The sequence below is a fragment of the Drosophila virilis genome, chromosome X, assembly GCF_030788295.1.
Source record: "Drosophila virilis strain 15010-1051.87 chromosome X, Dvir_AGI_RSII-ME, whole genome shotgun sequence".
Classification (NCBI taxonomy): domain Eukaryota; kingdom Metazoa; phylum Arthropoda; class Insecta; order Diptera; family Drosophilidae; genus Drosophila; species Drosophila virilis.
In genome coordinates this window covers 8567588-8584168 of record NC_091543.1, presented here as the reverse complement: position 1 = coordinate 8584168, position 16581 = coordinate 8567588, and positions in this window count along the sequence as shown.

Sequence of the window (16581 nt, the reverse complement as noted above, 5' to 3'; positions counted from 1 at the left end):
ACAATTTGAGCAAAGTTTGCCGCTTTATTGTTGAGGCAACAACTTTTTACGCTCTATGGAATTTGATTGTTATTTAATTAGATATTTTGCTAACAATTTAACCAACAACAAGTGAACAATTTAAACAATGGAATTTTTTCATTAAAATCAACTTTACGTTTATGTATTCATTTGTCTAAATACTCGTTGATGCCAATAAAAAAAAAATTAAATAAATAATATAAAAACTGTTTTATGGTGGAAAAGTTTTTACATAACATAGAAGCATGGTAAGAGCATATCCATCAAATATTCGCCATAAACATTTAGTAAAAAGCTGATTTTCATAATAATAATTTATCAAGAAGTTAACCTTTAACAGGCAAAAGTAAAAGTGACACTGACTTATTTAAAATCGAAATTAAAAATCAATAGCGAAAATTACCTTTCGCGACAGGTGAGTCGTCCAAATGACAGCGTCATTAAGGCGACTAAATAACGAGGGTACTTATTCAAATGCCAAGCCAGCCCGTGACATTTAAAGGCGGCCAAATGGCTAACACCTCCAACTGTTAGCCTAAACAAACCAAAAAAAAATAATAATAAGGAGCCAAATCGTTGGAGCATTTCACTGCAGTGGACACGTGCAAAAGAGCGCCGTTTAGCCAGTGGCAATTAGAAGCGTAATTATTAATGAATTACAAAACTTGAAGTGGATCTTTCTCACACCCGTGACCCGCTGAAAATAGCCAAATGTGGCTATAATGTAACAGACAGAAGGAGACATATCCCATTTGTGTGTCGTAAAAATGCTAGAGTCTTGGAATTTGGAACGCGAAAATCAAGTTTGTTTTCAAATCATCGATAACTTTCTTCGATTCCGCGAAATCGATTTAAATAAAAGTCACAACATTTAGTCTACAGAATATTTAACCTACCCACAAATTGGCTACATTCAACTTATGGATCATATCCGGGTCTTAAATGTTTCAGTTTGGGAACGTTTATCTCTTTTTTCGATAACTTTCGCCAATGTCGTGAAATCGATAAGCAATCGTTATCGTACTGCTGCTTTTTAAGCTTATTAGATCTAGAGACCCAAAATTTAGCACACACAGATAAAGAATATTTATGTTTTCCACAAAATTCTTACATTAGACTTATGAATCCAATAAATATAGATGATTGTGTTTTTTTTTTTTTTTTTTTTTTTTTGGAGAAAGAACTGTGAAAGGCCCGCCTGAGAGCTGTTGTTTCTCAAGAAGAAACGTCAAAATTGCCACAAATGGCCTTAATTGACAGTTTTTTTTGGCCAAAAGCAAAGCTGCTGTTAAATCGATAACAATTACCGATAAGCCTAATTTACAGTTGAACTAGACAAGTCTAAATTATGCACAAGATGCAATGGCAAGCGCAAATGTATCTGTACTTGTCAGCTGCTCAATCATCATTGCAACCAATTTGTGCAAACACACACACACACACAGATAGACAGACATGAGTGTGATTGAGATTGATCTGTGTTTATGTTAACCCGCATCGCGGCTGCTGCACGGTGACACTTGGCTCAGTTGCCAAACATTTGGCGCCACATTAGCATCTGAAACTGCAACTGCAACTGCAACAGCAACAGCCAAAGCAGACGACATGCTGCCAGCAGATGCGTAAAGTATTTGCGCAATGTTTGCGCTGTTGCCACTCGCATGTTTTTTGCATCGCAGACAAAGTTTGCCACACGTTTCGGTTGCTGCCACAAATAGCGTTGACTACATTTGCTGTCTGCCATTTGACAATTGTTTTGACCGCCCCCAACCCACAGCTGCTGATTCAGCTCATTTTACTCACGCCATAAAATAAGTTTGAGCTGTCATAATGTTACACAGTTGCAGCTGACGGCAGGCGGCAGGCACAAGGCACATGGCAACTCGAGCAACGAGCAAGGGCAACTGGAGCTGCTTCCTGTCGTGCGGGGCGACTCGCATTTCACTTTCACAACTTGAACCAAATGGCAACTGGCAACCGACTAGATAAAGAATTCATGAAATACATCAAGCGGCAGCAGCAACAACAGCAACTTTCAGTGGAAAGCCCGTCCACTGGTTACCCTAGACACAGCTTCAACAATTGGCAACATTTCAATTCTCAATAACTGGTGCATTAAATGCCCGATTTTTATGCCATTGTTAACATCTTAAGGGGACATTCATGGGCGCCTATGTACCAGAAATCAGCTCTATATAGGAAAGAGTGCGGTTATTGTAATTGTTCAATTTTGGGCTAGTGGCGGAAAGGCCTCAAAACTCTGAGATCGGAGCTAGTGCTAATACACATCACAAGTTTGTGCAGCTTATGGACTCACAGCAACATACACAATGTGTACAGGGTATTGGGGTACAGGGTATACGAATAACCACAACCGCAAAGAGTAGGGCTACTGACGCTGACACAGATAAGGATGACGCCACTTGCCAAGCAGTCAGTGGTTCGCTTCGCCCCGAAAAGTATGCAATGGCTATAAAATAAATATGCAGCGATTTGTATTCAAATTATGTTCACTTCCATTGCATAGCATATAAATGCATGCATATATATATATATATATATATATATATATACAGTATATAAGTACAAATTGAACGATTTTCAGTTCGATTTGTGAATGGGGCAAAAAAATGCTGGACATAGTTTGCCCTTCGACCCAGCAGATATTATGATACCCAAAGTGTTTACGATTCAGTCTCCCTCCCAGCTATTTAAAATAACAAATGGCGCAAAAATATGATTACCCATTTGCCAGAAAGGTCTTCAATTCATTTGGCACAGCTGATGACCAATTTATTGCCGGTTCACAACTAGTTCAACTTATTTCTTGTGCCTATACAAATGAAATTCAATATTTGTCAGGCCATACAGAAGAGCTCGTAAAAAGGTCCCTTTTTTTTCAATATCTTCGATATTCATTAATGAAAAATCCAAATGCATTTCTGACTGACTGATTGGGTGTCAAACCCAAACCACACTGATATAACCCTATGTGATGCGGTTCCATGTTAACACGGGGTTTTGATAAGTTCCACTCGCAACTGTGGAAAACTCGTGAAAAACGGTTGTATGCAATTAGTTTGTTGACCATCCGATGGGCTGCAAAAACATTTGCAGAGATGTTTGATCCAACCCTGCTAGATGGAAATGAGGTTCAAAGATTTGGTTAAGTTTCGGGCCCAAATTCATAAAGCTATTCGCTGCTATCTCATTCGGTTATCTTCACTTACAGGGTATAGAAATCAGGCTTACAGATCCATAACATCTAAGTGGTTCGCTTCGCGCTGCGTTTTAATTACATGGCTTGAACCGAGCCCAAGGCTCGTTAAATTAGACATTAGTTCAAGTCTTTGTTATTTAAATTCTCCGAACTGTAATAAAACAATTCACTATTTTTTAATTAATGTTTTCGTATTGCCCGTGGGCAATACAAAACGAGTGCCATTTGACGTTGAGGTCATGCAATTTAAATAGGGTCGAATTGCCAAGCCGAAAGACTTGGACCAACTCAAATGGTAACAGAAAATTCATTAAAATGCAATATGTAAACGCAAATTGATATAGAAATATGTGGCAAAAGGTAACCAGGTGAATGGGTGAAAGGTTGTAGCCGACCGAGTGGGGGCGTGCTAGGAACAGTTGGAAGAGTTGGGCCAACAACAATACGCAACGTTATCCAACTATGTCGAACGGGATATGGACACGGATACGACTGTGCGGTGCAGGACTTGGACTGCGACTTGGACTGGGTTTGAGCTGGGAGCCAAAACCAATTGCATGGCCAACGTGTGCAAGAAAATCGAATAGAAAGTTTAGCTAGCACCGCAAAACCGGTAAAATTCCATTGACTGGCAGCTTCGATGGTCGGTTGGTTGGTTGGTTGGTTGGTTGGTTAGTTGCTTCGCTTGGTTGCTTAGTTGGTTTGTTGAGTGCAGCCTTCGAGTCCTTACTTTGGCCTCGCCCCGCTGCCCTAGCTGGCAAACATTTGCAATGGCTGCCAGACAAAATGGCTAAACATTTTTACAGGTAACTTTTTAATTAAAGCCGATACCAATATAGAGACAAGCAACTGCCGACCGATCTCTATACATCATCCGGTGCCGAAGCCGGAGCCGGAGTCGTCAACAGCATTTGCCCATTTGAACGCCAGACTCAAGAGTGCAGCATTATTCGTTCGCTCGCATGCCTCTTTTATTATATGGAATTCCCCATGCATGCATGCATTTCAAATATTTGATTAGTTTATTGAAATTTAAAATTTGTACAAATCAACCAAAAAAAAAAAAATCTGCATTTATTTCATGCCAATGAATTTGGTTTGCCTTTTTTTGTTGCTGTCTCTTTTTAAGCATGCATTCATTCAATTTGCCAGCCAGTCAGCAATTATTCTCGTTTGGCAAAGCTGAATAGCCAAAAAATTCTTAGCACAATTTAAATGACATTTATTAAACTCTATTTGCAAGTGCAATTCAAATACGACAACATAGCACAAGGATGCGCAATTAACTGGTAATCGGACAAAGAGCATATGACTTCAGCCTACAGTGAACGCTCGCAAATGTGAACCAGTTGCACCTGGCTAACTGGGCGACCGACTAACAAATCAGGCAGGTCGCCAGTTCAAATAATTGTTCACAAATAGAAAAGCAATAAGTATAGTTTTTAAGAATATATGTTTATACTAAAGATTATAAACGACTTGCCGAATTTAGATCTATTTAGTAGATCAACTTTGTCTGCCGCCTTTCAAACAACTTGAATAACAGCCTGGAGAACATCTTTTAATGGACTTATTTGGAATAGTAAAATCTAAGGAAAGCTGTCAGTACGTGATTTGGCAGCTAGTCATATTATAAGATATAAAAAACAAATAAGAGGTTCTGGTCGGGAGCTCTCGGCTAGAGGATATCCTGAACCCTCTTCTTCCAACATCAAATGCATATATATATTCTATTTTCGAAGCTATATGTCAAGTTTGGTGACTTTAGCTCTTATTATTTACCAAAATTGCCCAAAAAACAGGATATCGATATCGATTTTTATCGATTGCTTGGAAACGGAGTAAGTTATCGATTATCGGAAACAAACTCGATCTGCGCAGGTACTAGGAGTCAAGTCTATAACTCTTATATGTTCTGAGATCCTTGCGTTCATACATACGGACGGACGGATGGACGGACGGACGGACAGACAGATGGACATGGCTAGATCGACTCGGCTATTGATACTGATCAAGAATATATATACTTTATGGGGTCGGAGATGCTTCCTTATGCTTGTTACATACATTTAGATTTTGCACAAATACAATATACCCCTATACCCATTTTCAATGCGTTCAGGGTATAAAAAAGCGTGATGTTTTACCCGAGATATGTTTTTTTTCAACATCGAGGTCGGTACGAAAATTTAACCTTTTTTTTAATATCTTGGGTAATAGCTCCGCGCGGAGGTATGACGTTCCAAAACGACATAGCTTCCCGCGGAGATATGACGTTCCAAAACGACATAACTCCCCGCGGAGATATGACGTTCCAAAACGACATAACTCCGCGAAAAATAGTGTCCGATTTTGGAATTTTATACAATTCTTGACTCGTAAGGATCAGTTTATCGATTGGCATCAAAAACAGGGAAATCCAAAATTTTGACCCAAATCGCCAAAACAGCAAATCACTTTTTTTTCAACATCGAGCTCGGTGCGAAAATCGAAACTTTTTTTAATATTTCGGGTAATAGCTCCGTGCGGAGGTATGACGTTCCAAAACGACATAACGCCCCACGGAGATATAACGTTCCAAAACGACATAACTCCCCGCGGAGGTATGACGTTCCAAAACGACATAGCTCCCCGCGGAGATATGACATTCCAAAACGACATAACTCCGCGCGGAGACCATTCAAATCATCACGATTTTTTTCAAGATCGAGGTCGGTGCGAATATCGAAACTTTTTCGATGATTTTTTTTAATATCTCGTGTAAATAATGTCTGATTTTAAAATGTTATACCTTTTTAAATGCGTACGGATCCCTACCATCAATTGGCCTTCAAAAAAATTAAACATCGTTTTTATTTATTTTATTTATTTATTAATGGTCGACAAAACGAGTGTCTTCCTCATTATTCAATAGGTTATACAATAGATAATATAATACATATATGCTAAAAGCCTAGTTAAAGAATATAATTTTCTAAATAGCATCACCGAACGATGGCGGTGTGTTATTTGCCAGTCCGGCCAGCTGTGCCCCTTTTCACAGCTAATTTTGTCAGTAACGCTATTAGATCCTACATCTAAGCAGAAGGCTGTAAGTAGGAAAAAAGTGTTATTAAGTAAAATTAAAAATAATCTTAATTTGCTATATTAATAAAGAAAATACAATAAATAGGAAAAAAGAAAGTAAGAAGATTGTTAATAAATTAAAGCAATGTAAGTTAGATAAAGATGATGGGGGAAAATTTGTTTAGCATGTCCGGCAAGCTATGCCGTCACTCACAGCTGGGAATGGTCAGCGATTTCGCAAAGGTATCCTGAAAGCAACGATTTTATTAGGGGAAGAGAAAGCTCTCCGCGCGGATATATGACGTTCCAAAACGACGTAACTCCGCGCGGAGATATGACGTTCCAAAACGACATAACTCCCCGCGGAGATATGACGTTCCAAAACGACATAACTCCCCGCGGAGATATGACGTTCCAAAACGACATAACTCCGCGCGGAGATATGACGTTCCAAAACGACATAACTCCGCGCGGAGATATGACGTTCCAAAACGACATAGCTCCCCGCGGAGATATGACGTTACAAAACGACATAACTTCCCGCGGAGATATGACGTTCCAAAACGCCATAATTCCGCGAAAAATAGTGTCCGATTTTGGAATTTCATACAATTTTTGACTCGTAAGGATCAGAAATCCAAAATTTTGACGCAAATCGCCAAAATGGCAAATCACTTTTTCTTCATCATCGAGGACGGTGCGAAAATCGAAACTTTTTTTAATATCTCGGGTAATAGCTCCGTGCGGAGGTATGACGTTCCAAAACGACATAACTCCGCGCGGAGATATGACGTTCCAAAACGACATAACTCCCCGCGGAGATATGACGTTCCAAAACGACATAACTCCCCGCGGAGATATGACGTTCCAAAACGACATATCTCCCCGCGGAGATATGACGTTCCAAAACGACATAACTCCCCGCGGAGATATGACGTTCTAAAACGACATAACTCCCCGCGGAGGTATGACGTTCCAAAACGACATAGCTCCCCGCGGAGATATGACGTTCCAAAACGACATAACTCCACGCGGAGATATGACGTTCCAAAACGACATATCTCCCCGCGGAGATATGACGTTCCAAAACGACATAACTCCCCGCGGAGATATGACGTTCTAAAACGACATAACTCCCCGCGGAGGTATGACGTTCCAAAACGACATAGCTCCCCGCGGAGATATGACGTTCCAAAACGACATAACTCCCCGTGGAGATATGACGTTCCAAAACGACATAACTTCCCGCGGAGATATGACGTTCCAAAACGACATAGCTCCCCGCGGAGATATGACGTTCCAAAACGACATATCTCCCCGCGGAGATATGACGTTCCAAAACGACATAGCTTCCCGCGGAGATATGACGTTCCAAAACGACATAGCTCCCCGCGGAGATATGACGTTCCAAAACGACATAACTCTGCGCGGAGATATGACGTTCCAGAACGACATAACTCCGCGCGGAGACTATCCAAATCATCACGATTTTTTTCAAGATCAAGGTCGGTGCGAATATCGAAACTTTTTCGATGATTTTTTTTAATATCTCGGGTAAATAATGTCTGATTTTAAAATGTTATACCTTTTTAAATGCGTACGGATCCCTACCATCAATTAGCCTTCAAAAAAATTAAACATCGTTTTTATTTATTTTATTTATTTATTAATGGTCGACAAAACGAGTGTCTTCCTCATTATTCAATAGGTTATACAATAGATAATATAATACATATATGCTAAAAGCCTAGTTAAAGAATATAATTTTCTAAATAGCATCACCGAACGATGGCGGTGTGTTATTTGCCAGTCCGGCCAGCTGTGCCCCTTTTCACAGCTAATTTTGTCAGTAACGCTATTAGATCCTACATCTAAGCAGAAGGCTGTAAGTAGAAAAAAAGTGTTATTAAGTAAAATTAAAAATAATCTTAATTTGCTACATTAATAAAGAAAATACAATAAATAGGAAAAAAGAAAGTAAGAAGATTGTTAATAAATTAAAGCAATGTAAGTTAGATAAAGGTGATGGGGGAAAATTTGTTTAGCATGTCCGGCAAGCTATGCCGTTACTCACAGCTGGGAATGGTCAGCGATTTCCCGAAGGTATCCTGAAAGCAACGATTTTATTAGGGGTAGAGAAAGCTCTCCGCGCGGATATATGACGTTCCAAAACGACGTAACTCCGTGCGGAGATATGACGTTCCAAAACGACATAACTCCCCACGGAGATATGACGTTCCAAAACGACATAACTCCCCGCGGAGATATGACGTTCCAAAACGACATAACTCCCCGCGGAGGTATGACGTTCCAAAACGACATAACTCCCCGCGGAGGTATGACGTTCCAAAACGACATAGCTCCCCGCGGAGATATGACGTTCTAAAACCACATAACTCCCCGCGGAGGTATGACGTTCCAAAACGACGTAACTCCGTGCGGAGATATGACGTTCCAAAACGACATAACTCCCCGCGGAGATATGACGTTCCAAAACGACATAACTCCCCGCGGAGATATGACGTTCCAAAACGACATAACTCCCCGCGGAGGTATGACGTTCCAAAACGACATAACTCCCCGCGGAGGTATGACGTTCCAAAACGACATAGCTCCCCGCGGAGATATGACGTTCTAAAACGACATAACTCCCCGCGGAGGTATGACGTTCCAAAACGACATAGCTCCCCGCGGAGATATGACGTTCCAAAACGACATAACTCTGCGCGGAGATATGACGTTACAAAACGACATAACTCCCCGCGGAGATATGACGTTCCAAAACGACATAACTCCCCGCGGAGGTATGACGTTCCAAAACGACATAGCTTCCCGCGGAGATATGACGTTCCAAAACGACATAACTCCCCGCGGAGATATGACGTTCCAAAACGACATAACTCCGCGAAAAATAGTGTCCGATTTTGGAATTTTATACAATTCTTGACTCGTAAGGATCAGTTTATCGATTGGCATCAAAAACAGGGAAATCCAAAATTTTGACCCAAATCGCCAAAACAGCGAATCACTTTTTTTTTTCAACATCGAGCTCGGTGCGAAAATCGAAACTTTTTTTAATATCTCGGGTAATAGCTCCGTGCGGAGGTATGACGTTCCAAAACGACATAACTCCCCGCGGAGATATGACGTTCCAAAACGACATAACTCCCCGCGGAGATATGACGTTCCAAAACAACATAACTCCCCGCGGAGATATGACGTTCCAAAACGACATAACTCCCCGCGGAGATATTACTTTCTAAAACGACATAACTCCCCGCGGAGATATGACGTTCTAAAACGACATAACTCCCCGCGGAGGTATGACGTTCCAAAACGACATAGCTCCCCGCGGAGATGTGACGTTCCAAAACTACATAACTCTGCGCGGAGATATGACGTTCCAAAACGACATAACTCTGCGCGGAGATGTGACGTTCCAAAACGACATAACTCCGCGAAAAATAGTGTCGGATTTTTTAATTTTATACACTTTTTGACTCGTAAAGATCAGTTCTATCGATTGGCATCAAAAACAGGGAAATCCAAAATTTTGATCCAAATCGTCAAAATGGCAGAGCTATTACCCGAGATATTAAAAAAAGTTTCGATTTTCGCTCCGACCTCTATTTAAAAAAAAATAACGTGATGTAACCCCTTGCCATTTTGGCGATTTGGGTCAAAATTTTGGATTTTCCTGTTTTTGATGCCAATCGATAGAACTGATCCTTACGAGTCAAAAATTGTATAAAATTCCAAAATCGGACACTATTTTCGGCGGAGTTATGTCATTTTGGAACGTCATATCTCCGCGGGGAGTTATGTCGTCTTGGAACGTCATAGCTCCGCGGGAAGTTATGTCGTTTTGGAACGTCATATCTCCGCGGGGAGTTATGTCGTTTTGGAACGTCATACCTCCGCGCGGAGCTATTACCCGAGATATTAAAAAAGTTTCGATTTTCGCACCGACCTCTATTTAAAAAAAAAAAAACGTGATGTAAACCCTTGCCATTTTTATCGATTTGGGTCAAAATTTTGGATTTCCTTGTTTTTGATGCCAATCGATAGAACTGATCCTTACGAGTCAAAAATTGTATAAAATTCCAAAATCGGACACTATTTTCGGCGGAGCTATGTCATTTTGGAACGTCATATCTCCGCGGGGAGTTATGTCGTTTTGGAACGTCATACCTCCGCGGGAAGTTATGTCATTTTGGTACGCCATATCTCCGCGGGGAGTTATGTCGTTTTGGAACGTCATACCTCCGCGCGGAGCTATTACCCGAGATATTAAAAACAGTTTCGATTTTCGCACCGTCCTCGATGATGAAGAAAAAGTGATTTGCCATTTTGGCCATTTGGGGCAAAATTTTGGATTTCCTTGTTTTTGATGCCAATCGATAGAACTGATCCTTACGAGTCAAAAATTGTATAAAATTCCAAAATCGGACACTATTTTTCGCGGAGTTATGTCGTTTTGTAACGTCATATCTCCGCGGGGAGTTATGTCGTTTTGGAACGTCATATCTCCGCGGGAACTTAAGTTTCGATTTTCGCACCGACCTCGATGTTGAAAAAAAAGTGATTTGCCATTTTGGCGATTTGGGTCAAAATTTTGGATTTCCTTGTTTTTGATGCCAATCGATAGAACTGATCCTTACGAGTCAAAAATTGTATAAAATTCCAAAGTCGGACACCATTTTCGGCGGAGTTATGTCGTTTTGGAACGTCATATCTCCGCGGGGAGTTATGTCGTTTTGGAACGTCATACCTCCGCGGGAAGTTATGTCGTTTTGGAACGTCATATCTCCGCGGGGAGCTATGTCGTTTTGGAACGTCATACCTCCGCGCGGAGCTATTACCCGAGATATTAAAAAAGTTTCGATTTTCGCACCGACCTCTATTTAAAAAAAAAAAACCTGATGTAATCCCTTGCCATTTTGGCGATTTGGGTCAAAATTTTGGATTTCCTTGTTTTTGATGCCAATCGATAGAACTGATCCTTACGAGTCAAAAATTGTATAAAATTCCAAAATCGGACACTATTTTCGGCGGAGTTATGTCGTTTTGGAACGTCATATCTCCGCGGGGAGCTATGTCGTTTTGGAACGTCATATCTCCGTGGGAACTTATGTCGTTTTGGAACGTCATATCTCCGCGGGAAGTTATGTCGTTTTGGAACGTCATATCTCCGCGGGGAGTTATGTCGTTTTGAAACGTCATATCTCCGCGGGGAGTTATGTCGTTTTGGAACGTCATACCTCCGCGCGGAGCTATTACCCGAGATATTAAAAAAAGTTTCGATTTTCGCACCGACCTCGATGTTGAAAAAAAAGTGATTTGCCATTTTGGCCATTTGGGTCAAAATTTTGGATTTCCTTGTTTTTGATGCCAATCGATAGAATTGATCCTTACGAGGCAAAAATTGTATGAAATTTCAAAATCGGACACTATTTTTCGCGGAGTTATGTCTTTTTGGAACGTCATATCTCCGCGGGGAGTTATGTCGTTTTGGAACGTCATATCTCCGCGGGAAGTTATGTCGTTTTGGAACGTCATATCTCCGCGGGGAGTTATGTCGTTTTGGAACGTCATACCTCCGCGCGGAGCTATTACCCGAGATATTAAAAAAGTTTCGATTTTCGCACCGACCTCTATTTAAAAAAAAAAAAACGTGATGTAAACCCTTGCCATTTTTATCGATTTGGGTCAAAATTTTGGATTTCCTTGTTTTTGATGCCAATCGATAGAACTGATCCTTACGAGTCAAAAATTGTATAAAATTCCAAAATCGGACACTATTTTCGGCGGAGCTATGTCATTTTGGAACGTCATATCTCCGCGGGGAGTTATGTCGTTTTGGAACGTCATACCTCCGCGGGAAGTTATGTCATTTTGGTACGTCATATCTCCGCGGGGAGTTATGTCGTTTTGGAACGTCATACCTCCGCGCGGAGCTATTACCCGAGATATTAAAAACAGTTTCGATTTTCGCACCGTCCTCGATGATGAAGAAAAAGTGATTTGCCATTTTGGCCATTTGGGGCAAAATTTTGGATTTCCTTGTTTTTGATGCCAATCGATAGAACTGATCCTTACGAGTCAAAAATTGTATAAAATTCCAAAATCGGACACTATTTTTCGCGGAGTTATGTCGTTTTGCAACGTCATATCTCCGCGGGGAGTTATGTCGTTTTGGAACGTCATATCTCCGCGGGAACTTAAGTTTCGATTTTCGCACCGACCTCGATGTTGAAAAAAAAGTGATTTGCCATTTTGGCGATTTGGGTCAAAATTTTGGATTTCCTTGTTTTTGATGCCAATCGATAGAACTGATCCTTACGAGTCAAAAATTGTATAAAATTCCAAAGTCGGACACCATTTTCGGCGGAGTTATGTCGTTTTGGAACGTCATATCTCCGCGGGGAGTTATGTCGTTTTGGAACGTCATACCTCCGCGGGAAGTTATGTCGTTTTGGAACGTCATATCTCCGCGGGGAGCTATGTCGTTTTGGAACGTCATACCTCCGCGCGGAGCTATTACCCGAGATATTAAAAAAGTTTCGATTTTCGCACCGACCTCTATTTAAAAAAAAAAAACCTGATGTAATCCCTTGCCATTTTGGCGATTTGGGTCAAAATTTTGGATTTCCTTGTTTTTGATGCCAATCGATAGAACTGATCCTTACGAGTCAAAAATTGTATAAAATTCCAAAATCGGACACTATTTTCGGCGGAGTTATGTCGTTTTGGAACGTCATATCTCCGCGGGGAGCTATGTCGTTTTGGAACGTCATATCTCCGTGGGAACTTATGTCGTTTTGGAACGTCATATCTCCGCGGGAAGTTATGTCGTTTTGGAACGTCATATCTCCGCGGGGAGTTATGTCGTTTTGAAACGTCATATCTCCGCGGGGAGTTATGTCGTTTTGGAACGTCATACCTCCGCGCGGAGCTATTACCCGAGATATTAAAAAAAGTTTCGATTTTCGCACCGACCTCGATGTTGAAAAAAAAGTGATTTGCCATTTTGGCCATTTGGGTCAAAATTTTGGATTTCCTTGTTTTTGATGCCAATCGATAGAATTGATCCTTACGAGGCAAAAATTGTATGAAATTTCAAAATCGGACACTATTTTTCGCGGAGTTATGTCTTTTTGGAACGTCATATCTCCGCGGGGAGTTATGTCGTTTTGGAACGTCATATCTGCGCGGGAAGTTATGTCGTTTTGGAACGTCCTATCTGCGCGGGGAGTTATGTCGTTTTGGAACGTCATATCTCCGCGGGGAGTTATGTCGTTTTGGAACGTCATATCTCCGCGGGAACTTAAGTTTCGATTTTCGCACCGACCTCGATGTTGAAAAAAAAGTGATTTGCCATTTTGGCGATTTGGGTCAAAATTTTGGATTTCCTTGTTTTTGATGCCAATCGATAGAACTGATCCTTACGAGTCAAAAATTGTATGAAATTTCAAAATCGGACACTATTTTTCGCGGAGTTATGTCTTTTTGGAACGTCATATCTCCGCGCAGAGTTATGTCGTTTTGGAACGTCATATCTCCGCGGGGAGTTATGTCGTTTTGGAACGTCATATCTCCGCGCGGAGTTATGTCGTTTTGGAACGTCATATCTCCGCGGGGAGTTATGTCGTTTTGGAACGTCATACCTCCGCGCGGAGCTATTACCCGAGATATTAAAAAAGTTTCGATTTTCGCACCGACCTCTATTTAAAAAAAAAAAACCTGATGTAACTCCTTGCCATTTTGGCGATTTGGGTCAAAATTTTGGATTTCCTTGTTTTTGATGCCAATCGATAGAACTGATCCTTACGAGTCAAAAATTGTATAAAATTCCAAAATCGGACACTATTTTCGGCGGAGTTATGTCGTTTTGGAACGTCATATCTCCGCGGGGAGCTATGTCGTTTTGGAACGTCATATCTCCGTGGGAACTTATGTCGTTTTGGAACGTCATATCTCCGCGGGAAGTTATGTCGTTTTGGAACGTCATATCTCCGCGGGGAGTTATGTCGTTTTGGAACGTCATACCTCCGCGCGGAGCTATTACCCGAGATATTAAAAAAAGTTTCGATTTTCGCACCGACCTCGATGTTGAAAAAAAAGTGATTTGCCATTTTGGCCATTTGGGTCAAAATTTTGGATTTCCTTGTTTTTGATGCCAATCGATAGAATTGATCCTTACGAGGCAAAAATTGTATGAAATTTCAAAATCGGACACTATTTTTCGCAAAGTTATGTCGTTTTGGAACGTCATATCTCCGCGGGGAGTTATGTCGTTTTGGAACGTCATATCTCCGCGGGAAGTTATGTCGTTTTGGAACGTCATATCTCCGCGCGGAGTTATGTCGTTTTGGAACGTCATATCTCCGCGCGGAGTTATGTCGTTTTGGAACGTCATATCTCCGCGCGGAGTTATGTCGTTTTGGAACGTCATATCTCCGCGCGGAGTTCTGTCGTTTTGGAACGTCATATCTCCGCGCGGAGTTATGTCGATTTGGAACGTCATATCTCCGCGGGGAGCTATGTCGTTTTGGAACGTCATATCTCCGCGGGGAGCTATGTCGTTTTGGAACGTCATATCTCCGCGGGGAGTTATGTCGTTTTGGAACGTCATATCTCCGCGGGGAGTTATGTCGTTTTGGAACGTCATATCTCCGCGGGGAGTTATGTCGTTTTGGAACGTCATATCTCCGCGGGGAGTTATGTCGTTTTGGAACGTCATATCTCCGCGGGGAGTTATGTCGTTTTGGAACGTCATATCTCCGCGGGGAGTTATGTCGTTTTGGAACGTCATATCTCCGCGGGGAGTTATGTCGTTTTGGAACGTCATATCTCCGCGCGGAGTTCTGTCGTTTTGGAACGTCATATCTCCGCGCGGAGTTATGTCGATTTGGAACGTCATATCTCCGCGGGGAGCTATGTCGTTTTGGAACGTCATATCTCCGCGGGGAGTTATGTCGTTTTGGAACGTCATATCTCCGCGGGGAGTTATGTCGTTTTGGAACGTCATATCTCCGCGCGGAGTTCTGTCGTTTTGGAACGTCATATCTCCGCGGGGAGCTATGTCGTTTTGGAACGTCATATCTCCGCGGGGAGCTATGTCGTTTTGGAACGTCATATCTCCGCGGGGAGTTATGGCGTTTTGGAACGTCATATCTCCGCGGGAAGTTATGTCGTTTTGTAACGTCATATCTCCGCGGGGAGCTATGTCGTTTTGGAACGTCATACCTCCGCGGGGAGTTATGTCGTTTTAGAACGTCATATCTCCGCGGGGAGCTATGTCGTTTTGGAACGTCATATCTCCGCGGGGAGTTATGTCATTTTGGAACGTCATATCTCCGCGGGGAGCTATGTCGTTTTGGAACGTCATATCTCCGCGCGGAGTTATGTCGTTTTGGAACGTCATATCTCCGCGCGGAGTTATGTCGTTTTGGAACGTCATATCTCCGCGGGGAGTTATGTCGTTTTGGAACGTCATATCTCCGCGGGGAGTTATGTCGTTTTGGAACGTCATATCTCCGCGCGGAGTTACGTCGTTTTGGAACGTCATATATCCGCGCGGAGAGCTTTCTCTTCCCCTAATAAAATCGTTGCTTTCAGGATACCTTTGGGAAATCGCTGACCATTCCCAGCTGTGAGTAACGGCATAGCTTGCCGGACATGCTAAACAAATTTTCCCCCATCATCTTTATCTAACTTAGATTGCTTTAATTTATTAACAATCTTCTTACTTTCTTTTTTCCTATTTATTGTATTTTCTTTATTAATGTAGCAAATTAAAATTATTTTTAATTTTACTTAATAACACTTTTTTCCTTTTTACAGCCTTCTGCTTAGATGTAGGATCTAATAGCGTTACTGACAAAATTAGCTGTGAAAAGGGGCACAGCTGGCCGGACTGGCAAATAACACACCGCCATCGATCGGTGATGCTATTTAGAAAATTGTATTCTTTAACTAGGCTTTTAGCATATAATTATATTATCTTTTGTATGACCTATTGAATAATGAGGAAGACACTCGTTTTGTCGACCATTAATAAATAAATAAAATAAATAAAAACGATGTTTAATTTGTTTGAAGGCCTATTCATGGTAGGGATCCGTACGCATTCAAAAAGGTATAACATTTTAAAATCAGACATTATTTACCCGAGATATTAAAAAAAATCATCGAAAAAGTTTCGATATTCGCACCGACCTCGATCTTGAAAAAAAATCGTGATGATTTAGATAGTCTCCGCGCGGAGTTAT